This window comes from Marmota monax, unplaced genomic scaffold (assembly GCF_021218885.2).
Source record: "Marmota monax isolate L192 unplaced genomic scaffold, Marmota_monax_Labrador192_F-V1.1 WCK01_AAM20220418_F8-fsc00106, whole genome shotgun sequence".
In the NCBI taxonomy this organism is placed as follows: domain Eukaryota; kingdom Metazoa; phylum Chordata; class Mammalia; order Rodentia; family Sciuridae; genus Marmota; species Marmota monax.
Genome location: NW_026695218.1, coordinates 6,044,687 through 6,072,168, shown reverse-complemented (window position 1 = coordinate 6,072,168; position 27,482 = coordinate 6,044,687). Strand labels below are relative to the sequence as shown.

General features: G+C 40.7%; 1 protein-coding gene and 1 pseudogene across 3 annotated transcripts in view; one reads left to right on the top strand and one right to left on the bottom strand.

Moving 5' to 3' along the window:
• Slc4a5 (solute carrier family 4 member 5) overlaps nt 1-18,505 on the bottom strand; it is a 126,518-nt gene extending 108,013 nt beyond the window's left edge. The window contains exon 1 of one of the 3 annotated variants that reach the window (XM_046432348.2): nt 18,404-18,505. The gene's annotated coding sequence lies outside the window, so the exon portion shown is untranslated. Of the gene's footprint in view, nt 1-10,038; nt 10,147-18,403 lie in introns of those variants that run through there. The other 2 variants (XM_046432349.1, XM_058575095.1) reach the window with 2 other exon arrangements.
• LOC131423738 (high mobility group protein B1-like) lies at nt 8,430-9,285 on the top strand (annotated as a pseudogene).
• Nucleotides 18,506-27,482: the final 8,977 nt, after the last annotated feature.

Sequence of the window (27,482 nt, the reverse complement as noted above, 5' to 3'; positions counted from 1 at the left end):
CAAATGCCTGGTTGGCTGACTGACCAGGGTAGGGCAGGGTCTGACTAGAGTCATAGGTTGATGACTTTGCTCCAAATTTCTTCTTGGATTTTAACTTGAAGATCTTTTTATGGCTGTGGTATATTCCAGCCTTATTTTTCAAATGCCAGTTTATCGATCTGCATGGTTTTTATCCCAGGTCTTTTTTGGATTCTGACTTAGAGGGATGTTAAAGCTACAAGAAAACTTAGAGATGATCTAGCCCTACTCCAAGATTGCCCATTTTATACTGGGGAAAACTGAGGCCCAGAGAGGCACGACAGCATTTCTAGGATCCTACAGAGGACTGAGCCTGTTGCTACATATTGGGATGACCCCAGTGGATTCAAAGTTACAGCTCATTTGAACATCTTCAAGTTTTAGGTGATAAGAGCTTTAAGATAGCTGAAATGCTGGTGATGGATCCTATCACACTGTAGGTACCTATAGATGTAGATGTCAACTTAGGGCATGACTTAGGATTTAGGCGCTCAATACTATGAGTTTGTATAAAAACATATACTTACATTTAGCTATTACTGTCTCGATCTTCATAAAGTTCTGTAAGATGATCTTTTTGGAGGCATCAAATGACACCAAAAACTGGAGATACCTTTGATCAGTAAGGCACTGGAGACTTCTCTAGATTGAACCATGTAAGTAGCCTTACACCTGCCTCTCCACCCACAGAGGGTGGCTGGTGGCTGCTTACTGACAAATGGGGAGGTGGGAGCAATGATGCAGGACATGACAGAGGTGATGTCAATGATGGAAGTAACAGAATGGTAGTGGAGGTGTAGATGGAGGTAATAAGTGGTAGAATGGAGGTGTGTGGTATAGACAGAGGTGGAGATGTAGATGGAGGAAGTGGGAACAGTACGGTGATGGAGGAAGAGTTAGAAATCCTTCTAAATGATAGGAAACTCTTATTATTATGCTGATTTACCTGGAGAAAAGACCTTCTGCAATTACACAAATGAAATGATCAAACTTTGCCATTGTCTGGAGAACTTGATTTTGTCCCCCAACTGTGTGATCTTTGTGAAATTGCTTCACCTCTCTGGGCCTCAATGTCCTTATCTCAGACATTGCACTTATTAATTGGTGGTTTTTAGAGGGCAACCTATCACTCTCCCTCCTAGCCTTTTTACCTTGCCCTGTAAGCTAGGAGCTTCTGTCTTTTCTGAAGTCTTGAGAAAATCTAGACTCACTCATCCCCCTCTAGTTGGGGATGAGTAGCTCATGTGCTTGGGGAGTTTGGTAAAATACAGCAGGCCGGGGCCATGACCCAGATTCCTCTGGGTTTTCTTCTCCTGGGAACTGCATGCCCCAGAGAAGGCTTGCACTTCCTTCCTCTCCTCTTCTTTTCACATTAAACTTCCCAGAGTTCTTACCTTGAGGGACAGAGAAGTCTTCCAGTTCTGGGTAGATAAGTTTAATTCTGTGAGAAAGAATTAAAAGGCCTGGGCTGGGATTGTGGCTCAGTGGTAGAGCACTTGCCTCATGCATGAGGAACTGGGTTCGATCCCAGCATACATGAAAAAAAAAAAAAAACTAAACAAAATAAAGGTATTGTGTCCATCTACAACTAAAAATATTTTTAAAAAGAAAAAAAAAGAATTAGGAGGCCTGATTGTACATCTAAACAACCTTCTCCAATCAGCTCTGTCATAAATCTGTTTCAAGTTTTAGCTGCTTGGCTTCTGTGTCTTATTTCTCATTTGTTCATAAGCACAGAGAGGACATAGACAAGTCCCATACTGTGGAATTAGTGAAAGAGCCTTCATGGAGTTGACTGGACTCAGTGATCTCTAAATTCTTCAAGCTCTAATATCTTATGATTCTATAAGTCTAAGTGGATTTGTCTTTGGAGCAGAACAACCATATATTCATGGAGATGGGTCAGATGTTGAGACCCAGAAGAACAACTTTTTAATCTCTGACTCCCTTCTTTCTTGCTTTTCAACCACCCCCACTCAAAAAATATTCTAATCTTCAAACATCTTTCTCTTCTCCCTCTATGCCAGCTCCTCATGACTTCATATACTTGCCTTTAGACCTGGACTTCATGACAGATCCCTTTACGGACTCCCTCAACGATAATCTTAGCCTCTTATTCCTGCCCTGCCAACTCTTGGTCTAAATCAGCCCATCCATTAACCTTCTCTTCCTGTGCTAAGCTCTCTTTCATTTCTGGAGAAACACAGCCTTTAGTGTGAGAGAACACAGCAACACAGCCAATACACAGTGGCAGAGGTGTAGGTGTGTGTGTGTGTTGGAGAAAGGATGAGGTGGTAAGAGAGAGATCTAGTTCCATGATGTGTATGTCCAACTCCATCCCTGCTCCTTCCCATGGTTTAGTTTTGTGAGAAAAAAAAAATATTGAGAGAAGATCCAACCACCCCTTTTCTCTCCTCTCCCTGTCCTCTGGCCTTCTGCCAAGAAGGCTAGTTTACCAGTTGGTATTTGTAGTACAGTAAATATTTGGGGGTGTTTTCAATCCTTCTCACCAACAGAATGGTAACAACTGAGACTTGTGCATTGGTTGGGGAAAGGGGAAGATTGTTGGCCCCAGTGGTTCTCCACCAGAGGTGTTTTCCCCTCCTAGAGACAGTTGGCTACATCTGAAGACACTGGAGAGAAGATCCCTACCAAAGGGAGGGTACTACTGGCCCATAGTGCAGATAGGCCAAGGTTGCTGCTAACATCCTATAATACACAGGCCAGCCTCCACAAAAGAGAGTTAGCCCCAGTGGTCAAAAAAATTCTGGATTAGACCATTCCGGCTCCTCTAGTCCTAGGGTCTAACCCAGGAAATGGAAAATTCAATATGGGGCCACTTCACTCTTCAGGACTCTACCAGGAGGGAGAGCCAAAGATTCTTAGTAATTTGTAGCGTTTGACCTCTGTTACCTCCATTTCCTTAGGAGATGGGTAAACTTGTTCATAGAGACAGATTCCTTTCCATCTCCTGGCCACATCCATCTGAATCCTACCTGGGTTTAACATTCAACAGGGTTTGGGCAGGTTTGGTAAGAACTCTAACATGGGGCAAATTTCCACAAAGACAGAAGAAGCTTTCTATCCTTGTTAGTGTGACTAAGGAGTCATTTCGGAGGCCCTGGCAGACTTTTCTAGAACTTTAACTACAAGAAGTTCCCCCTAATCTGGGCAAGACTCACTCCAGTGTGTATGTTCTTTGGCTTCCAGATTGTTAGTGCCAAGCTTTGGCAGGTGATACAATAACTGGCTGCCCCAGATTTTTGTCGGCTTTAGCTGCTTTTGAACAGTATCCAGGGTTGAGCAGGGGACATACTGTGATGGTATCAGAACGCCACGGGAAGGCAAAAAATGATGAGAGATATTTTAAAGAGAAGCTGGGAAAATTTAGGAGGCCGTGCCCAGGTTATGCTGTGGATGGTGCTCTCCCTTCCTCTCTGACTGCTGCTGTGAACTACAGCTTCAGCTCACACTGCATCAACCACTATGTATGCCTTCCTGCTCCTCCATCACCCCAAACTCATTCTCACCTCAGGACTTTTGCACTTACTGCTTCTCCAACTTTCAGCATGACTTGTTCCCTCATGTATTCAACTATCTGGTCAAATGCCATCTACCAAGAATATCTTTCCTGACAGCATATCTAAAATGCCCCTCTCTGTCCTTAACTCTACTTTATTTGCACATATATCACTTCTATCCCAAACCACATCTGTGTTTGTTTATTTTGTTTTATCTTAACTTGTTTGGGTTTTTTATTTGGTTGGTTTGTTTTTGTGGTTCTGAGGACTGAACCCAGGGTGCTCTACCACTGAGCTACACCCATAGCCCATTTTACTTTTATTTTGAGACAGGTCTTGTTAAGTTGCTGAGGCTGGCCTCAAACTTGAGATCCTCCTGCTTTAATCTCCTGAATTATTGGGATTACAGGTGTGAACCACCTGGCTTTGTTTAATTTTTTTATTTATTTTTTGTCTCTTCCCTCTAGTATGGCAAGGAATTATTTTGTTCACAGATGTATCTCTGATACCTAGAATAAAGCTTGGCTCAATTTTTTGGATTCAAACTCCAGCTCTACAATCTGTTGGACCTCAGGCAAGTCATTTTAAGGTTTCTTTTTTTTTTTAATTTCCTCAACTGAAAAAAATAAGATGAATAATCACATCTACCGCTATCTGAGTAAATCAATGTATGTGAAATCTTTGTATCCGGCCCACAGGGAGTAATTACTATTAACTGGTAACATTATTACAATGATCATACCCGTGGAAGCTGGCAATATCTAAGGAGGTGGGGTGTGGGGATGAGTGCTATTTTGGCAGTTTGCAGGAGTAGAGCAGACTTTGTTGCTTCTCTGAGGACCAATATCCCCAACAAACCCTGAACCAAGGTCCTGTTCTCTCCTCTTGCCTGCTCTCTGCTGCCCACTTGAGGTCTGAAACGGAGGCAGTCAACTGTGTTCAGAGACACGGATGACTACCTATTTTCCACAGAGAAAACTGAAGCTTTACTGGATGACATCTCTCTGTTAAGCAAACAGACCCTCAAGGTGGCAAGCTTGGTCCTTGGCAAAGCTGCCACTGAAGCCATCGTTTGGCAAACACAAATGGAATACATTAAGACCACAGAGTTGCTGCAGGTACCTGGGAACCCCTCTCAGACATGTCCCCTAAATGAAACCAGAGCAGGCAGGCAGCAAGAAGGGCTGGCCACTTCCCCCTGTCCCCCAGACTGTACTTCCTCAGCTAGGGGACAGGCTCTGGTCACCTTGGCCAATTTGAGCCACCCTGGAAAGCTGCTTCTCGCCCTGTGCCTCACATTGTGTCACAGCATGTTGCCTTATGGGAAAAGTGATTTTTATGTCAACAGTTCAAAATGAGAGGGCTCAAATTATTTAAACCACCTCTCTGGAGGCATTAGTGGGGAGGTGTGATTAATTTAAAGGAAACTGGGGACACCAACACTGTCTGATTAAAAGATACCATGAAGGAAATGACTTTTTTTGGGGGGGAGGGTCATTTTTAATAGTGACAGAACCGTAAAAACATCTAGAAGTATACTTGTCTAGAAATGCATGTTTCATATACAAAAAAAAAAAAGCAACTTTGCTAAGGAACATGTATGAGGCATCATATTCCTGGATGGGAAACCTGAATAGGGCAAATGTGTTAAATATTCAGAAATTTATATACATGTCAAATACAATTCCAGTGGCATTTTAAATGAGAATGACCAAATAAAATAAAATAAAACAAAAATAAAAAAGCATCACTAAAGTTTTAGTTCAGAACTCTGCCAGATGCTGGACTGAGCTTTACATAATTTACCTCGGTTAACTCTCATTGTAACCCTGTGAAGTCATTATTAATATTCTTGAAGGACAGGATGGAACAGAGGTCAAATGTAGATGACAGGACTTTTTTTTTTTATTAAGTATCAGAGATTGAACTCAGGGGCACTCAACCACTGAGGCACATCCCCAGATCGCTTTCATATTTTATTTAGAGACAGGGTCTCACTGAGTTGCTTAGTCCCTTGCCATTGCTGAGGCTGACTTTGAACTGGAGATCCTCCTGCCTCAGCCTTCCAAGCTAATGGGATTACAGGCGGGCACCACCATGCCTGGCTAGATCACATGACTTTTACCAAGTTGCTTACAATTGTGAGAGGTGATTCCTTACCCATAAAATGGAAATAATAGTAGCTATCACAGAAGTTTATGGCCAGGATTAAATGAACCAATAAACAAACTATTTAGAACAGTGCTTGGCAAGTATAAGTACTTAATTGATAGGAACTATTATTTTTCTCATTTATAGATGTGAAACTAAAGCTTAAAGAGGATAATGTAATTTGCCCAAATTCACACGGCTGGCGAACAGCTGAACTGCCCTGGAGGAAGAGGGTAGGAAGGATTACAAGATCTACAAAATAATAAAATCATAATAGTTAATATAAGAAGCACATCTTAGAATAAGACATTTATTTATGCCTTGCAAAATTACATTCTGCAATATTATCAATTGCCTCCACCAGCCTAATATTTCCTTTACCTCCCTCCTTTCCCCCATTCTAATAGCTCAGCCATTCCAAGCTCAGTGCCTCAGAGAGGATGTGTGAAAATAAAAATAGGTAAAATAGCCTCTTCACTTAGGAATAGGAGAGACTCCTGGCCTAGACCTAAAGTAAAGTAAGGGAGAAAATGATCACAAGAAAGTTCAAGACCATCCCCAACTTCTCATCCAAGAAGGGTTCCCTAGGACAAAGACAAGAGACACTGAGAGACACTGATGTTGGTGGGTCCTGAAGACCAAGGTCTTGATCCCTCTTCCTGGGCTGAGCCCCAAAATGAAGGTAGCATACCTTATAGCTCTGTGGGTTTGAGAGCAGAGAAAAACTGTGTCTTGCTTCCGAGGTATAAAGAGAAAGGCTGCTGGTTGTATCTGAGCCAAGAGGAACCCAGGCAAATTCAGTAGTCAGCATGAAGAGGGAGAAAGACTAATTCCTACCATGGCCTGCAGGTACCAATAACCAAGACCAAATAAGATAAGGACAAAGGCCCCTAAGGGTCTAGAATCCTCCACTCCATTCTAACTGGCTTCAAAATGGAAATTACAAAGGAAACTCAGAACCAACTGGGATTAAGTGTCAGTGACATTTTAAAAATGAGGACTCAAAATACAGATGAAAGTTTTACAAATAAACATGTTTCTATACACTTGAGTTTAGGGAATCTGAAACTGGTATTCTAAAGGATATTTTAAGGATAGTATTGGGGAAATGAACTATTTTTAAAAATCAAGCTAGAAGAGATGCTTAGGCTGTGGATGCAGGAAACTACCCCCTGGTTGAGTTCAGCTCAGGTTATTCATCCCTACCCTGACATTAAATGTGACTACTCCTTAAGACAACTACATCCTTATTTGCCTTGGGCAGTCACCATCTGCCCCTATTGTTTTGGTTTAATTATTAGTGTGCTCCTTTCATTCTCTAAAGGACCCAAGAGGAGTCACATTGAAGTTGAAGGTCAGGTGCTGGGTGGAGTTAAGAGGACAGTGGTGGGGTCAGAGTGGGATGTTAGAATTTAACATTTCAGAAATAGAGCAACTCAGGGTAACAGCACAGCCCAGCTTACGACCATTAGAACACACTGGAGAAGACGAGGCCTAATTCCTGCCTTAAACAAGAATTGAGAAAAGACACAGAAGGGAGCTTATCTCTACCCTCGCTCCTTTTGAATTTTCTATCTTGTGTCTTTATTGTTTATTTTAAAAACCCAAACAAACATCAATCTATAAATAAGCTGGGCATGGTGGCACTAACCTTTATTCCCTGATATTTAGAAGGCAGAGGCAAGAGGAACATCAAGTTCAAGGCCAGCCTGGGCAACTTAGTGAGACTTTGTATCAAAATGAAACAAAAAGGACTGGGGATGTAGCTACTGATATGGCTCAGTGGTGATAGAATGCTTGCCTAGAATGCAGGAGGCCCTGGGCTTCTGTCTCTGAGCCACAAAAAGAAAATTTATAAACAAAACTAAAATTTAGAGGAAACCAGGCCACTTTGCCCATAGATTCCGCTAGATAAAATATGGAAACATTTTATGAATTTAAAAAAAACCAGTAATTGTAAATCAAACAGCCCTTAAATATTTGAAAAGAAAAAAAAAAGAGCAAATTAGAACCATGATAAAATACCACTATTCATCTTTCAAATTAGCAAATCAAGAAGTTTCACAACAGCAAGTGTAGAGGGCAATGGGCTCTCATATATACACTTGCCAGGGAGACTATAAATAGGCACAGCCTCAACATGACCACTTAGGCAGTATATACAGAACTTCAAAATGCACATACTTTTTGGTAACCTCAATTCTTCATCTAGAAAGTTATCTTAGAGACACACTCTCATCTGTGGACAAAGATAGATAAATGGTTTGGTGCAATTACTTACCTCTCTGTGTACATGTTTGTGGGTTGTCATGGAAATCACATGATAAGTACATGGAAAGGATTTTAACTAGGGCCTAGGACATTATTAGCATGGAGTAAATTCTGACTATTATTATTATAGCATGGTTGGTGACAACAAAACATTGGAAAAAACTTGAATACCCATCAATAGAGAATTGATCTAAAAAAATTTTTTTCTGTACTTTGGAAAACCATGAAGCATTTAGATAGAATGAGGATAGTACTATGACATGGTCTTTTAGAAATATTGGTAAGAGAGCCAATAGGAGTCTCACTGGCTAGAGACTAATGTACAGAGCAGAGAGAGTGAGGAGGTGGCAGCGGCTCCAGCTTTCACAGCCATTGTAGTACATTGAGTTCCATGGAGATAGCGCTGGAGCAAGTGAGAGCCAGATGGGCACTGGGCGACTGTGCCTCACTGAGGAAAAGCAACTAAACATGGGCAAAGGAGATCCTAAGAAGCTGAGAGGCAAAATGTCATCATATGTGTTCTTGGTGCAAACTTGCCAGGAGGAACACAAGAAGAAGCATCCAGATTCTTCGTCAACTTCTCAGAGTTTTTTAAGAAGTGCTCAGAGAGGTGGAAGACCATGTTTGCTAAAGAGATGGGAAAATATGAAGACATGGCAAAGGTGGAAAAGGTTCGTTATGAAAAAGAAATGAAAATCTATATTCCTTCTAAAGGGGAAACAAAAAAGAAGTTCAAGGATCCCAATGCACCAAAGAGGCCTCCGACGGCCTTCTTCTTGTTCTGTTCTGGTTATTGCCCCAAAATCAAAGGAGAATATCCTGGCCTATCCATTGGTGATATTGGAAGAGATGTGGAGTAACACTGCTGCAGATGACAAGCAGCCTTATGAAAAGAAAGCTGCTAAGCTGAAGGAAAAATATGAAAGAATACTGCTGCCTACTGAGCTAAAGGCAAACCTGATACAGCAAAAAAGAGAGTTGTCGGGCTGGGGTTGTGGCTCAGTGGTAGAGAGTGTGCCCAGCGTGAGGCACTGGGTTTGATTCTCAGCACCACATAAAAATAAAGCTCCACCAACAACTAATAAAATATTTTAAGAAAAAGGAGTTGTCAAGAATGAAAAAAGCAACAAAAAGAAGGAAGAGAAAGGAGATAACAAAGATGAAGAGGATGAAGAAGAGGAAGAAGAAGATGATGAAGAAAATAATGATGATACATAAGTTGGTTCTAGCACAGTTTTTTTTCTTTACTATAAAGTATTTAGCCCCCCTTTTAAAAACTCACTCCCTTTAAGAAAAAAAAAATTGGAATGTAAGGCTAAGATTTGTTTTTCAACTATACAGTGTCTTTTTTTGGTATAGTTAACACACTACCGAATATGTCTTTAGATAGCCTTGTCCTGATGGTATTTTCAATAGCCACTAACCTTGCCTGGTGCACTGTGGGGGTTATAAGTTGGCATGGGAATTTAAAGCAGGTTCTTGTTGGTGCACAGCACAAATTATTTATATATGGGGATGGTAGTTTTTCATCTTCAATTGTCTCTGATACAGCATATACAAAATAATTGTTGTGGGGCTGGGGATGTGGCTCAAGCGGTAGCGCGCTCGCCTGGCATGCGTGCGGCCCGGGTTCGATCCTCAGCACCACATACAAATAAAGATGTTGTGTCCACCGAAAACTAAAAAATAAATATTAAAATAATAATAATAATAATAATTGTTGTTCTGTTAACTGAATACCACTCTGTAATTGCAAAAAAAAAAAAAAGTTGCAGCTGTTTTGTTGACATTCTGAATGATTCTAATTAAATACAATTTTTATTAGTAAAAAAAAAAGAAATATTGATAAGAAGAGCTAGGCTGTAGCTCAGTGGTAGAGGGCTTGCCTAGCATGCACAAGACACTAGGTTCAATTCCCAGTATTGAAAAAAAATAAGGTTAGAATTTCTTTTTTAAAAAATGAAGAAGAAGAATAGTAGAAAGAGGAAGAGGAAGGAGGAAGAGGAAGAGAACGAGGAGAAAGAAGAAGGAAAGAAAACGGAAATATTGGTAAGTGGTAGGGCATGGTGGTACACACCTGTAATCTCAGTTCTCAGTTACTCAGGAGGCTGAGGCAAGGGGATCACAGAGTTGAGGTCAACCTGGGCAACTTAGTGAGACCCTGTTTCAAAAAAAAAAAAAAAAAAAAGGCCAGGGGTTTAGCTTAGCAGTGGAGCACTTGCTTAGGATATGTGAGTCCCTGGGTTCATTTTCCATGGAGAAAGGAAGAGAGGGAAGGAAATAAAAGAGAAAAAGAAAATTTAAAATACTGTAAGTGGAAGAATCAAGGTGTACAAGAGTGTTTATGGCCACCATTTGTATGTGGGTTGCTTATGAGTACATGGTCTCTCCAGGGAAGAAGTCATAGAAACTGGTTCCAGTGATGCTTCCTGGGAGAGGAACTGGGAGGCAGGGCCTCACAGGTCATTCACTGTATGATCTCTTGTGCCTTTTACATTTTCTACTATATGTGTATTTCCTAATCAAAAACAACTAAGTAAATTCACTTCCGATTATATGTAGCAAGAGAACTAAAAAGCCAGAACTCAAAGAGCTACTCATAAGGCAATATGCACAACAGTGTTTTGCACAATAGCTAAAATAGCAAAAAAGGTAGAAACAATCTAAATGTTCATCAGAATGGATAAGCAAAATGTGATACATATGTATAATGGAATGTTATTCAGTTTTAAAAAGTAATGAAATGTTGATGAACCTTGAGGACATTATGCTATATGAGGTAAGCAAAAGGACAAATATTGTATAATTTACTTATACGAATCTAGTCAGATTCACAGAGACAGAAAGTAGGGGCTAGAGAAGCAGGGAGTAGGAGTTAATGTTTAGTGGGTGCAGAGTTTCAGTTGGGGATGATGAGAAAGTTTTGGAGGTGGATGGTGACAATGGTTGTTTGTGAATGTACTTAATGCCAATGAATTGCACACTTAAAAATGGTTAGACTAGTATGTTTTGTGTTGTGTTTATTTTACCACAAAAAGAACAATAAAACATACCTTTATTACTTTGATTGGGTTATGTTAAATGTAGAGATAAATTACAAGATGTATTATGAGTCCTGGTGAAGAATGGTCCTATACACAAAAGGAATGTTGGTCTCATTTTCTATGCCAAACAGATCTGCTTGACTCTGCTGGATGACTTTTGGGGATCTGTGATATTAAACCAGGGAAGGATAGCAGCTTTCCCAAGTCAGGGGAAAGAAGGGAAAGGAAAAGATGACTGTTGCAGGTAGAAATGGAGAAATTTCCACCTGGCCACATAGGCTTTCTCCTTGAGGAGGGAGATAAGCAGATGGGGAATTCTAAGTTTGGTTTTTGAGGGGAAAAACAGGGGTAAGAGCAGGAACTCATAAAATAATCACCACATTTCACCAAGGATCCTGGTGAGGCTTAAGACTAAAAATATGTAGAGAAATTTTTCCTGTATCTTTTACCTCTTTGCATCTCCAGGCAACAACCCTGAAAGAGTTGGAGAACCCTGTAGCTAAATGAGTGAAGAAGAGTGGAAACCAGGGACTCCTCACCCTCCTTCGCCCTCAGGCTTCCCTTTTGCAGCACCCAAGGATGGGCAGAAGAGGCCTCATCAGGATGGAAACTTGAAAGGAGTAGACATTATAATTCTTGAAATGAAACTAAGATTAAGGATGACCAGAACAATCATGTGATCAGAATAATCATTCAGGGACAGAGCAAGATCAGGAGTCTCAGAATAAATTTAAAAGAGTAGTGAGAGGCAAAAATCAAGTTGCTTTCTAATCTTACCCCATGAATCATGATCATCCAATGGAACAGATGCATAATATTATCTTGATTGTTGATTAATATGCATATAACTTGTCTTTCCCACTAGACTATAAGCTCTCCAAAGAGGCCCATGTGCTCTTTTTTTAATTATTTTTTTAAAATTTGTTCTAATTAGTTTACATGACAACCCATGTGCATTTTTTAAAAATTTTTTGAGTTGTAGACACAATACCTTTAATTACTTATTTATTTTTATGTGGTGCTAAGGATCAAACCCACTGCCTCACATGTACTAGGCAAGCGCTCTGCCACTGAGCCACAACCCCAGCCCAGCCCATATGCTCTTTATCCCCATATCTTTTGCTAGTCTCCCAAAGCCTAGGAAAGTGCCTTGCACAAACCCAGGAGACACTGATAGGCTGTGGACTAAACTGCTGATCAAGAGGGATTACTCTACCTTAGGCAGCACCATGACATTGCTAAGCTTACATGGTGTCTAGCACAGTACAGATGGATATAAATCCTGGTAAAATTGAATTGACTCTTCCTAAAAAGTGAGTCTGTTTTCTAGTAAGTCTGATAATGGTGTTGCAGGTGTCCCAGACAGGGTAAGATGGCAGAAACAAAGATGTTGTGGAAACTTTCTGTTTCTGTTAAGGCTGCTCCTATTCTGTAATAAGAAGGCTTAAACATTAGAGAAGGTCTCAGCCCAACCCAGCTTAAATCCTGTGGTACCAGAAGTGGATACTACAGTTACCTAGTAGGCCTCAAACAGAGCTAAAACCATTTTTTGAGTAAGAGAATTTTAGAGGGCCCGGTTCTCAAAATCCAAATTATATACTTTTGAGAGAACAAATTAACAGAAACTGCACAGAGCCCAACTCTTAAGATAAGGAAGTAGATCTTAAGTCACTCAAGAAAGAAACTCTTCTATAGATGAAGGCTGAGAAAAGGAAATTTGAAACCAACTGATTCTGGTTTGGGGAATGGGAACACTGGAAAATATACCCTATCATCCATTTCTCATGATGCTATCATTGGTGCTTGAATGCCTCTGTTGTTGACATGGCCACCATCCCTGCTCATAGGGCAGTAGAGGGAAGAGATGTTGAGTGTCTTCATTACTAATTGTTTGGTTAGTGCCTCTCTTAGAAGATAAACTTGACTGGTGATAGGGTGGGCAAGAAGTGAGTCAAACAAGAGCTACCTACTGGGTACAGTCAGTGGATGGGGAAAGAGAACTCTCTTTAGACTGGTCCACCCAAAATAAGTGAGTGAGGGGTAGGTAATAACATGGCTGGATTGTCTCCAGGGTACTCCTAGGAACATCACATACTTATCAGCTCACAGATGAATTCCAAATCCCAGGATGCCTGCTTGGATAAGGATAAGATGCTCTCTCAGGACAGAAGCCCACAAAGCTAAGGGACTGGGTCTCTAAGTCAGAATTTCATCAATGGCTGAGTGAGTCTTTCTCTGGAAAGCCAGCCCATCTCCAGTAGTCCTGCTGCCCAAGAATGATATGCCCCTCCCTTCTAAGGAGATGGGAATAAGCTCCCTGGACACTCTATCTGTATTCCCTCTAACTCATTCTCTAAAAACTTCAAGAAGCAAATCCTTGATAAGAAGGATGCCTTCTGCAGGCCAGAAAGCTTAGCTGAAGTGGGGATTTTTATATAAGTCTATCTTTTCTGTACTCCAAGTATACTCAGAGAAGATGCTATAAATAACCCTTATTGAATTGGAAGTGTGAAGTAGGCACACTACAAAACACTGTGCCTTCCATGGCTCAAGAGCACAGGATTCAAAAGTCAGACATTTGTGCAGAAAATATAACTAGATATAGGTCTCAGCCCCTTAGTGTAGACATCTGACACTGCACAGATGTGCATACAAATACATGATCCCCTTTCTAAAGGAGAGAAACCAAGGGAAGCAGGGGAGCCCAACACTACAGAACAACGCCAACATTCTGTTTTCGCACTTTACTATGTAGGAATAGTTACAGATTAATTTAAACAATCAGATTGCCCTATGTTTTTGCTCTCTAGGTCTTGCACCACCCTTTAACAGAAAGCAATAAAATTCTCACCGGACCTTCAGTGGGCTGGGGATTCCTGCCTGTACTGCCCAGTTTCCTTTCACTCACATTCCCAAACCAGAATCTACAATTAAACTATAACTCCATATATTTAAAATCCACTCTACTCACCCCCAATGTAGTGGCCCGTGAGTCCTGGGCCCTTGAATTCAATCCCTAAGGGTGGGCCTTTCAGATGGAACCCACCCACCTCTGCTATTAACATAGCCCCTCCTCTATTGCCTCACCAACCAACTATTTTTGAATCAAAAAGTCTTTGTCTATTTAGACACTATAAAAGTAACATTTATGTTTTTTAATCTCATGTCTGTGTCTTCAATGGTTTTCATTGCTTATCTAATCAGTGTGTCCTAGGTAGATTTGTTACTTGCCTGTTCAGCTTGTCCAAGCACAACAAAACCAAGGCATTTCCCAGAAGAGAGTCAGATCCTTTTGAATAGAAAATCCTCAGAAAAGATGTTAGAACTTTCACGTTTTTTTCTCCATGGTCCTGACATCAAGAACATTCTATATCCCACTTATAACCCCAACTCTGCAAATCCCAAATCTTGACTTCAGAGGATGCGGACAAGGAAAACAAGAAGGCATTTGAACATGCCACATTCTGTAAGAAAAATGTTGTATGCTTTGTGGGTTTTCTAGGTTTTATACTGATTTGGGGGCTTCTTTTTTAAAAAAATCAATTCTTTTTTTCTGTAAGTAGGAAAGATATAAGAGAGAAATAAGTAGGGAATAGAAAGTGGGAAGGGAAGTAGGAAGGAAGAAGAGAAAGTCAGTGAGTGGACATGAGGGAAAATGACAGAAGGTCAAGTAGAGAGGATAGAGACACAGTGTTGGGGACAGGGAGAGGACATGCCAGGAAGTCACAGCCTCTCCAGGGACCAGGTGCTGTGCTTGAACATACACACATGTTCCCCTGTGGAGGTTTCTCCACAGTCCTGCAAGGAGAACATCCTCATCCCTAACCTTATGGATTTGGAAACATGCTCAGAAAATAATACTTGCCTATGGACTCATAGACAGGAGGAAAAGCAGAGGTTGGAAGCCCCAATAAAAAATGAACTCTGCCCCTCTTCTTCTACAGTCCCTTTTGTGGCCTGAGTGTCTTCAGTCTTTATATTTCATGGGTTGCCTTCTCTTTCATATAGGAAATTTACCTTCCAATTTAAAGACCTCTTTATTCCTACATCACATGGTTTTCACTTCTATGGTCAACAACAGGCACATAGAAAGGTACATTTTGGAAGCCAAGGCTGAGCCAACACATAAACCCTACATCCTAGTTTCTCTTAATAATCCATGGAAACAAAGAAAAGCAAGATTAGGGAGTTCAACACATTGTGGGGTGACTGAGACTTTCCTGGTTTAAGAATTAAAGGTCTGTGACCCAGGAAACCCCTTTAGTCCAAGGTTAAAGTATGGTCTCAGTTGTTAGGGAGTTTCCAGCTAGTTGGGAATTAGACAAATTCACAGGCAGAATATGAATCCCCAAAAAGCAGCAGAGAGAAAGGTGCAGCAACACACACACACACACACACACACACATACACATACACACACATAATTTTGTTCAAATCATTTGGATGTGTGTGTGTGTGTGTATGTGTGTGTGTGTGTTAATTCATTCCACAAATGTTCACTGGTTACCTCCTAAAGGCCTAAACCTAGCCTGGACTCTCTGTGACAAAGAAATGCTCTATGGAGGAAATGGCCTTAGAAATATACATCTACATTTGTCCATCTACAACTAAAAAAAAATTTTTAAAAAAAGACCTGATAGGTATAAGAACACAGTCTAAATACCTGTGAACTGGGGAACATCTTCCCTGGGCACAGGGCAGGTTGGGGAGATAAAGGCTGAAGCCTGTAACGACAGGCTGGGCCATTCTATGGAGAAACCTAAACATCCAAAAGTGCCTGAATTCTGAGAAATGTGGAATGGGACTTTGTACAACAACAGAAAAATTGCCTTAAGAATGGATTGTAACATAGGTGGAAAGATCAGTTGGGACATTACTCCAAAGCATTCAAGTGAAACCCTTTGATTTCTACCTACTCAGATTTTGTTCAAATCATTTGGACAATTATTTCAAATATTTTAGTTGTTTTTTCTTTTTTCCTCATGATATAAGGATTTGAGGGTGAGCTTCACTTGGGAAAGTGAAGGGAAAGAAAGATATAAAGTGGAGAGCTTTCCTTCCAGGATACAAAAAGAGAACAGGTTGAGGATTCTTCCTGAGAGAGGAAATATGGAAGGAATTACCCTGGAAACATTGTTTTTGTGTCCAGTGTCCAGGGAGTTGGCTGGTACACCGCCTGTTTCCCTAATGCTCAGCCCTAATGCCTAGTTAGCTGTTAACCAAAACATGTTCCATATTTACTTACAGTGTCTTTCTGTCTTGTTACACAAGGACAGTCACTTGACTTTTCTGTGTGAGCAAAGAGAGAGGCAAAGTGGAGGGGTGAGGAACACAACCTGAAGCCCCCACAACTGCCACAGTGCCCTGAAGCGGCTCCCTGATTCTACTGTCTCTGAGCCTGAATTTCCCATTCTACTCATTTAGGTGACTTCCTCTTTCCTCTACCAGGAGGCAAGTTTCTCAGCAAAGGTGATATAGTTGTATCTAATTCACACCCAAAACTCTAGTAGTAAAAAGGTTCTGGGAAATAAAAGTTTCAGCTTTCTAATCTCTTCAATTAGGAGGATGAAAAGGAAGTTAAGAGCCAATCCAAGAATCTATCACAGGGTTTCTCTTTACCAACTTAGTAAAAATATATTTGGCTTTCTGATTGACTCTCATGTTTGTTCTATGAAACAGAACCTAAGGTGGGGAGAGGCATCCCTACCCCTAACAGTGCCCATGCCTGGGCCATTTTCCATGGCTGGGATGCCAGCTCTATGTAAGAACATGGCAATCCCATATGGAACCCATGACAGAAGCAGGGATATAGGACTTTTCTGCAGAAGGGAGAGATAGATATCTACTGTAAACCTTTCTGTTTTCCAGCACTGCTTTGGGAATTTTTTCCCCTTTTCTTTCTTTCCTTTTTTATAAAATACAGCTCCAGTTGGATTTAGGAAAGAAAGAGAATACAAAAATTCAACTCATCATCTTGACTAAGAGTTTCCATTTTCTGTTGTTTTTTTCATTTGGTACTGAGCAATTGTGACCTGGGGTATATTCATATTCATATTGACATTGATGTGTTTTTTTCCTATTCGTTTATGAGTTCCTTTTGTCCCTTGGTATCCATGGGAAATTGGTTCCACCCTCCCCATCTCATACCCAAATCCTAAGATGCTCAAGTCCTTATATAAGATGGTGTAGTATTTGCACAGAACCTAAGCACACTCCCGTGTACTTTAAATCATCTTTATATTAGTCATACCTAATACAATGTAAATGCTATATAAATAGTTATATTCTATTGTTTGGGGAATAATGACATGGAAAAAAGTCTATTTGTGTTCTGTATAGACGCAGCTATTTTCCCTGAATATATTGTGTGAATTTGGTTGAATCCATGGAAATAAAACACACACAGGGGACTGATTGTCTTGTAAATATTTTTGTCATTTTTCATTCAATTTTATGGTCATTTGTTTTTCTTCTTTATGTGTGTATGTGTGTGTGTGTGTGTGCGTATGTGAAGCTTAATGAAGTAAAATTTATCCATATTTTTAAAGCTTTAAGATTTCTAGTTTTGTTAGTTTGAAAAAAGCTTTAGCCATCTCCAAGCTTACATACATCTATATTTTTTCCTAGTTTAGTTGTTGTGTTTTATTATATTTAAATATTCAATCCATCTGGACTTGGTATATGGTGTCAGACAAGGATTTAACTTTGTTTTTCCCATGTGTTTTATCACCAATTGTCAGATTATATATCCTGTACCCACTGGTTTGAAATGCTACCTTGATCACAAACTAAGTGTTTCCATATGTTTGAGTCTGCTCTAAGCCAACCAACCTGACAGTAGGCCCTGTACTGATTCCCTTTCCTCCCCCCTCCCCCCTCTGACACCACATTCCCTACAGAATTACAAGCATTTCTGTGGTAAAGTATATCATCGGACTCCTAACTACCAAAGTCAGTGGACGCTTTTCAGGTCTTTTCTTCATAGACTCTTCTACTATATCTCACATTGTTGACAATTCTTTCCTTCTTTTGTTAGGGGTGTTTTTGTTTGTCTATTTGTTTTGCTTTGGTATATTTTGGGACTTCTTGGCCATTTGGGCATATGCATCTTTATCTTTGCTAAATAATGCCACACTATTTTTCAGAGTGGTTGTAGCAGCTTACACTCCCACAAACAGTATGTGAGAACCTAACTGGATTATGTAAGGACAACCAGTTGGTAGATCTGAGATGCTCCAGTTCTCTGCACCCAGGCATTTGCTTAGTTTCCCCTTTGTGCCCTCTCTCCACAAATCTCCTCTCCTGTGAGCCTGAGTCCTGCCACTGGCCTAAGCCAAATCCCACCATCATTACCACCCTTCTCCCAACCCAAATCAAAAGAGAGCTTTAAAGACTCACCTTTCTAAAAACCCATTTTTGTACTTTGTTCCCTGTTCCAAAATCACCAGTGGCTTGCCAGTGCAGTCAAATCCAGTTGGAACTCCTTGAATTGGCACTGAGGGCCTCCCTTGCCTGGCTTCCTCATTCCTTCCCAGGTTTATCTTCCCACCCCACCCCTCCCCCAAAGGGACAGACTTGAATCCAGCCAAGGGGATCCATTCTACTGGTGAAGGTGTAAACCGGTACAGCCACTCTGTAAAAGCAACGTGGCAATATTTAATAAATGTGAAAATACACATACCAAATGACTAATTTCACTCCTTAGAGAAACTTTTGCATGTGTGTACCAAGGCACATTAACAAGGAAGGATGTTTATATAGCATGGTTTGTAGCTATTCAAACTTGGAAGCAAGCCAAAGGTCCATCAAGAGTAAAATGCAGCCAGGCACAGTGGCACATGCCTATAATCCCAGCTGCTTAAGAGGCTGAGGCAGGAGGATCACAAGTTCTAGACCAGCTGCAGCAACAGCAAAGCACTAAGCAACTCAATGAGACCCTATCTCTAAATAAAATACAAAACAGGACTGGGGATGTGGCTGAGTGGTTAAGTGCCCCTGAATTCAATCCCCAGTTCCAAAAAAAAAAAAAAGAGTACAATGAGGCCAGGAGCAAATGGCACATGCCTGTAATCCCAGCTGCTCAGGAGGCTAAGGCAGGAGGATCTTGAGTTCAAAGCCAGCCTTAGCAAAAGTAAGGTGCTAAGCAACTCAGTGAGACCCTATCTCTAAATAAAATGCAAAAAAAAAAAAAAAGGGGGGGGGCTGGGAATGTGGCTTAGTGGTGGAGTGCCCCTGAGTTCAATTCCCAGTTTACACCCTCCCCACAAAAAAAGTAGAATGGCCCTGGGTGTGGGCACATGACTTTAATCTGAGAGGCTTGGAAGGCTAGGAGCATTATAAGTTCAAAGCCAGCCTCCACAATTTAAGAGGCCCTAAGCAACTGGGCAAGTCCTGTCTCTAAATAAAATATAAAAAGGGCTGGGAATGTGACTCAGTGGTAAAGTGCCCCCAGGTTCAATCCCTGTTAAAAAAAAAAAAAAAGGATAAATTGCAGTCTCTTTACTGCTTTTCACTCTGCATGTTACTTTTTCAGACAACATATCTTCATTTAAAACAGGAGCCTAACTACCTACTTCTAAAATATATTTTAGGATTTTTTTTCCACAGTGAAAAATGAATTTCCAATATCACCATTAAAATGTATAAAAACTTTAAGAAAGTGTTCTCATGTCTTATTGTAAATTTAAGTACTCCTTTTTAAAAACTCATTCCTTAAGTATGGTGGTGCATGCCTGTAATCCCAGAGACTCAGGAGGCTAAGGCAGGAGGGTAGCAAGTTTGAAGCCAGCCTCAACAATTTAGTGAAGCCCTCAGCAACTTAGCAAGACCCAGTCTCAAATTTTAAGAAAAATAAATAAATAAAGGACTGGAACAGGGAATAGAGCTCAGTGGTAAAGCACCCATGGGTTCAATCCCCAGTACCCAGTATTAAAAAATAAAAAGTGTAAATTTCACTTCTTAAAATTTATATGCAATAAAATCCATTCTTTAGTTTTCAGTTCTATGAGTATTTAAAAATACTTAGAGCCTATCCTTTACTTTTTATTTTTTACAAAAGAGTACCAAGTTGGATTAAAAGTGGTTTACCTCAGATTTGTTCACTGAGACTTTGGAAAACAATTTGATTTCACAACATGGTAGGCAAGTTGTGTTTACTCCCAAGTTCACAAAAGTTCAGTTTCACCTGTTGGTTCTTGCTCAATTGCTTGAGTAGGCTCTGATTATCTGTGGATGGCCAGTCCTGGACTGACCCTTTTTACCAGGATCAGAAAGTTCCCTTCTGAAAAGGAAAAACAAGCCTGGCTTATAGTCTCCCTACAACTACAGGGCCCAAGCCAAGGACCTTTCTAAACCAGGTACCTTTGTCTGTGGAGTATGTAGAGGGCCTAAAACTCCAATCTCAGAGAGAAGGGTCTGCCATATCTGAGCTACCTTATCTTCCAGAAAGTGTCAAGATTTGATGGCCTAACCTTTGGGGTAGTGTAAACCCTTATCCCCTCACTTGGTGAAGGGCAGGAAACACTGAATCATGAGTAATGATAGAGTTTTCAAAGTGTATTAAATCAGCTAAATATTTAATCATAATATGTTCAACTCTCCATTTGCTCTTAATGCAGAAAGAAATCCAAATTTTTCATTGATAGAAAATAAAAACTTAGCAATAATGAGCATGTTACCTGATCAAGAGACCAATTACTCAGACCTCACCCAATATATCATCCCTCCTCATCCTGTTTCGATCTTTCTGTTTACATGAGTAACTTCACAGAAATGGGATGCTAGACTTCATCAAGAAGCTGACCTGTATGGCCAGCCTCTCTGACATAGGTAGGATCCCCAGGTGATACTGATGCTATTGGCCAACTACACTTTGAGAATCATTGCTCTATCCAACTAACAATTTAACAATTAAGAAATGCATAAGACAGAGGAAACTGATAATATCATAAAGATGCAGATTTTTTAAATCCAGTCTTTGAAAAATAGTTCTTTCAACAAATAAAATAAAGGAAAATATAAGCATGCAAGAAAGAAGCTAGACACTAAAGGAGACTTAATAGGCACAGAGGAAAGAGTCAAGATGGTGACCCAGTCAGAAAATAAACCTGTCCTGAATATGAGCTAGATCTACCAGATTCTGCCCCAGTAAGTGCTACATGTTGAAATCAGGACCAGATACTTAGATTGGTCACCTTAAAATTATTTCAAAAGGGAAAATTACCTAAGCCAATTTGGGTATAAAACATCATCATTTGCATGATTAGATATCAGAACCTTACTGTAGAAAACATTCAGCTACTATATATGGTTACCCAAGAAGATAACCTTCAGAAATCACAAAAGGTGTCCAAATCCTGATCAAGATTTAATTTGTTGAAAGAACTATTTTTCAAAGTCCGTATTTTGGGTATAAAATTTCCTTGAGCACCAGCAGAATAATATCCTGGCATTGCTGAGGAAACAGATATTTCAACTACTTTGTAATGTGGTTCCAGGATGACAGTGGGCAGGCATAGTGCTTTCATTCTGCTTTTCATAGTGCCTACATTGGCTTCATAGATCAGAATGATGTCTTTTAGCATCTCCTTACAAAATAATTTCAAGTGGATAAGGCAGGTGAGATGAGAGGCATCTGAGATGTTCCAAAGATCTCAGAAATTGACACTCATCCCAACTTGCATCTGGACTTCAAGGATAGACCATAAAGTTGAGTACAAGAAACACTACAATCAAGCTCCACCACTACAAAGTGTATTAAATACATTTGTTTGTATGTTAGTCAAGACTTTTTTCTATAGAATTATGGTGTATGATATATAGGTTTAGGGAATGATCAGAGCCAGTGGATATTCTCAAAGACCTTGCCGTGAAGTTCATTAACAAAATGTTGAATTTCCAATGCCAATAGGATAAAAAGATTGCATACAAGTTGAAGATATCATCTTGACTTGAAAAGAGGTTTGCTGGACTTGGTTATTATGAATAAAGTAGTGAAACGAACTCAGAAAGCATGAAGATGATCAGGATCTGGACACCTTCTGTGACTTCTGAAGGTTATCTTCTTGGGTAACCATATATAGTAGCTGAATGTTTTCTACAATAAGGTTCTAATATCTAACCATGCAAATGATGAGTGGAAAAACAGTTTTTGTGTTTAAAATTTTAGAATGATATTTGAGACTTTAATTGCCTACCTTTATATTACCATACTTGAATTATTTAAGTTTTAATAACTACATACAAGTTAAAGAACCTTGCAGATCATGCAATTCCTTCTGACTTTTGACCATCTAAATGAAATAGTATTTGCATTAGGTGCCTGTGTGCCATTATAGGCTATACTGCAGCTATTTAATATGGCACCAGGGAAATTTGAATATTGGACATTTGATGAATTATTTTAGGTGTGATAATGGTATTTTACCTTTATATCTTTTAGAAATACTAGAATAAATTCAAATAAAATAATTAAATGATAAAATGTCTGGAATTTGCTTCAAAATAATCTGTAGGGAAAGAACAGAGAGGGGATCCAGATGAAATAAGAAACTGCCATGAAATGATAAATACAGTACGCAGAGATTCATAACACTCTATTATCCTTGTTTGTATATTAAATTTTCCCACAATAAAAAGTAATAAAACACAGGTGAAAGACAAATATTCACTCTGATACTGGTTATTTGAGCAAGAGTAGTTCCCACACCCCCAAATCCCCAGCTTCTGAAGAGGAATGTCCCAGGCTGCTGCTCTGAGGATCTCAGCAGGGCTGAGGTCTGTCCCTGGAAGCAATAATGCCTGTTTTGGTTGGCATACATAATACAGATGAAGGGAGGCTGGATGAATGGACACACTTCTCTATATTAATGTAGGAGGAGCCAGCTACATGGAATATAATGCCCACAGAGAAGCAGAGATGCCAATCACCCTCAGACCCTGTGTTCTTCAGGTGTGTTGGGCCCACTTCTCAGGGGCCAAGGTTATCAGTACTATGATACTTGCCCAGTTTGGCATCTGAGCTGTGGAACACACCTTCAGATTCAGCTTAAGGTCAGGGAGGTATCAAGCTCAAGATCCCTTCACCTTTCCTAGAATTAGCCAGATTTGGATCTCTGTATTGCCCCTACCTTGCTCCCCATTGTAGGATAGCACAAAAAAATGTAAACCGAGCAGGTAACAAATTGTGGGAGGGTAAGGGGAGTATTTCCAAGTTTCATTTCTTGAGATAGGGCCTTGACTTTCTTAGAGTAAGATAAAACAGTGCCAACGTGGTAGAAAATAAAATAGTAACCACCGATAAAAACATCTGAAAGTTGGGGTAACAGGACTACCTATGCTTTCAGGTTCAAAATATGATTTATCTACATCACATGTACATCTTGGGAATGTGGCTGCTTGTATTTCTTTCCTCTAATTTAATATCTCCCAGGTATCCTTTTTTTATTGAGCACCTGTGTCAAGCATACTCTAATTTAATCTTCCCCCTAAAGATTACCTGAGAAGTTAATAACAACTAAGGAAGGTTCTACTGCTCTTGTATTACAGATAGAGAAATTGAGTCTGAGAGTAAACAACTTCCCCAAATGAAGAGTTGGGATATTAGCCCTATTCTTACTTCACAAAGCTGCCTCCAAATTGGTGTAGGTGATGTTGGCCCTGGCAATAGGCCATAGATCCCCCAAAAGAGAGAGGCTCCCAGGATAGAGTTGAGAATAACCATACCTCATCCTGCCAACTTCCAGTCAATCTTTGGTTCTGTGACAAAGCAGTTCTGGTTTTGGATAGATCAAAAGTGGCTACTACCATGCTATGTTCCATCCTTGGTACAAAGAGCTCTTTGCCAGTCCTCTCCTCCATCACATTCTAGTTACCAACTCCCACTTACTCAATGCCACCTGGGACACAGCAGTACAGGTAAGCTCCTCTTCCCTTTCTCATCATCATCACCGCTTCTGCTCCCTCTATCTCAGGGAGACTGCTCTGCCAGTTTACCAGACATCTGTGAATGACAGTGGCCACTTCCCAGGGTTCATTTGCTCTCTGAGCTCCTAAATCTCTCATCCCCTTTGGCCTTCTTGCATTTTCTCCAGGGGTCCTCTGCTCCTGGTGGATGCTCCTTTAGGCTGTGCTGTGGGCTCCTTACTTCTCAAGGTTGCCAAGGATTCCACCTTCCTCTTTTCACTTTCCTCAGCTGATTTGTCACTTTGGCTTCTCTCAGACTTATCTGAATCCTAGGCTCCAGCTGTGTGCTCTGCCCTCATTAACTCCTGCAGGCTCCTGCTCACATTCTGTTCCCCTCAGCCATTCAGGTCTTGGGTGAAATGCCATGTTGCACACAATCCTGGGAAGTGAGAAGGAGCTGACACCCCTCAGGGCAATGTTTAAGTAGTGAAGGACAGGCAAGGAGAGCAGGCAACTTCTCTATCCTCCATCAACCCCAAGCACAGGATTTGTATATGGTCTACACAGAGACATCTCACATGGGCAAGTGGCCAGCTGTGTCTTTGTGAAGCAGCAGTCAACTCACTACAAACTTTGATTTTTTTTCCTCCTCCTTTCCTTTCACTCTCACTCTTTGATTGCACCTTCCAATAAAGTACTGGCATTTAAACTTTACCTCTGGTTCAGTTTTCTTTTTTTGGTACCAGGTTTAAAACCAGGGGTGCTTACTCTCTTGAGTCACATCCCCAGTCCTCTTTATTTTGAAAATAGGGCCTTGCTAAGTTGCTGAGGCTGGCTTTCAACTTGCAATCCTCTTGCCTCAGCCTCCCAAGCTGCTAGGATTACAGGCATGTGCCATCATGCCTGACTCCGGTTCAGTTTTCTAAGTAACCTGAATTATAGCAGTGACTACTTCCAAACTATTCCTTCAACCACTGACATGCTCCCAACTGGCTCTCCAAACTTTATCTCCAATTTGGACTTCTCGGCTGAGCTTCACCTAATTGGATTCAACTGCCAAATGGATATCTCCACTTGAACATTCCTACAGGCACCTCAAACTCATGACCAAAATAAAACTCACCTACTCCTCAAACATGTGGCCTTCTCCTGTGTTTGGGGGGATGCAGAGAAGGAAGACACTGTATTGCAATTTTCAAGCAGTCTGAAGAGGGATTTAGAGGAGTTACCTAACAATAACAATAGAAACAGATGCTTACAGGAGTAGGTACTGAAGGAAAGCAATCCTACTGTGTGCCAGGCACAGTGCTTGATGCTTGCATGTATTACTCATTTAGCCATCACAACAACCCTGTGGGATTAGATTAGAAACCCTACCAGATCATAAAGCAACTGAGCCCAAGCATACTGGAATAAAGGTTTAGTTTATTTACTACCTTAGAAGAGGATACCTAACAAGCCACAGGGATTGGAGATTTCCTGAGGTTGCCACACTAGAGCTATCTCAAAAAATGAATGAGTCTTCAGCTGAAGAATGGGGCCTGGAAAATAGAGATACAGAGGAGAGGAGGGAAGTATGTGGCATTCTCCTCTCATTTCATAAGAATAGGCCTGAGAGGGCATAGAGTGGCATGGAAACTGTAGGGGTTCACTAAAACTGAACCATCAGGCATATTTGGAGAAGTAGCCCCATGAAAGGCTCAAGAGGTGGGCAGGACCCAAATCCCTGATAGCCTTGTGTGCCATTGTAGTTAAGTTAAATTTTAAATTATAGATGTTTAGAGAAAGAATATCAGGATTTTATATAAGCTTTAAAATGTAGTTGGAGGGTTCATTTCAAGATTTAAAACAGGGAATCACACAAACCAGTTTGCATTTTGGAAAGACCCTACTGGCACTGGCTCAAAAGAGGCAATGGAAATTAGGTTACCCAAAGCAATATATTCTATACAGAGTTAGAAGCAATGGGAAAAGGTGGACAGACTTGAGAGCCAGTAATGAAGGAAAAACTGAACAGGGCTGATAATGAAATTAACTAAAGAGAGTAAACAAAGAGGTTTGTGGCTTGCCACATCCAGGACACAGAGGATTTCAGTTTGGGCATGTTGCCTTTGAGACAGATACTTGTGGATTGCTCCAAGGGAGGTAGCCACCATTCAGACAACTCAGTGCATGAGTTTTGGACTCAGGAAAGTAGTATGATGGTGAGAAACTACCACCAACGGAAAAGGATGAAGAAAAAAGTCCTGTTCTGAAGGTGCCACCAGAAGTTGTCCTTTGACCCTTAGTGTCTTAACCACCAACCAGAAGCCAGGCCACCACTTTGGGTAGAAAGGACAGGAATACAATCCAATCTCAGGAAAAGGACAGTGTGATCTGCAATTTCCTTAGCACCAGAGAAGCCAAATTTGGAAATATGAGTGAAGACTATCTGGTACCAAGACACAGCAACCCTTGTCAACCAGTTCTGTGGGAATTAAGCCCCAACATTTTAAGGCATCCCTTGTATGCACCACATTAAATCTTATGCATCTAGAATGACACTAGTGATGAATCATACTTGAGTACTGAGGAAAATCATTACGAAAGGCTAGAGGCACAGAGCAGGTATTCAAATGCCACAACCACTGACTTTCCCATATGCTCTATTTGAGAATGAGCTCCTGGGCTCTCACCATGAAGGGCCCCTCCTCCAGTATACCTGGTGCCCTCAAGAGGAGCAGCACAGTGGAGAGCCTGGCCCAGCTGGACTGCTCCAATGAAGCAAAGGTCTCTTTCTCCATCTTCCTTTGGGTGCCTGGGTTAGATTCCTTTTTTCTACATGATACAAGAGTATCTAGCAGGACTGGGGTTGTGGCTCAGCAGTAGAGCACTCACCTAGCACGTGCAAGGCCCTGGGTTTGATCCTCAGCACCACATAAAAATAAATAAATAAAAAGTATTGACAACTAAAAATAAATATTAAAAAAAAAAAGGAGTATCAAGCAATCAGCCAGCTAACTACACCAAGACTAAGCTCTAAAACACTGGAGTGCTACTCACAGGCCCAATGGGTCCCAACCGTTGAGGTATTTTAGCAAGTCTGAGTCAAGACCCAAAAATCTGGTAAAAATTTTAAAGCAGCTTCCTAACTGATACTAATTTGTAATAGGGTTTGGCAGTACCTTTTGAATGTCCATCCTTTCTTACTGGTCTGTTGCTTTAGTTGCCCCTTATTTAGTATATAAATGTTCCCTATGAGAAAGTTGGCTAGGGTGGTGATCACATCATATTCCAGTCCAGAAATTGGACTGAATAGCAGTAGAAGCTCCAAGAAGCAGAGCAGAGCTAGCAGAGTTACATAACCACAATTTAAAAAACTCTAAATGAACTTAAGTGCCTAGCCCTAAATTTAACTCTTTCATCTTGCTCAAAGTAATTTACTGCACATGCATTTGAGGGACACAGCATTCTACTGATCACCACAGAAAAGGGCCCTCAAATGTGACACAGTTGAAGCTTCTTCAGCATTCCTCTCCTTCATTCCTACTTTGAGCCAAATAGCCCAAGTCCCACTCTCAACACCACACAGAAA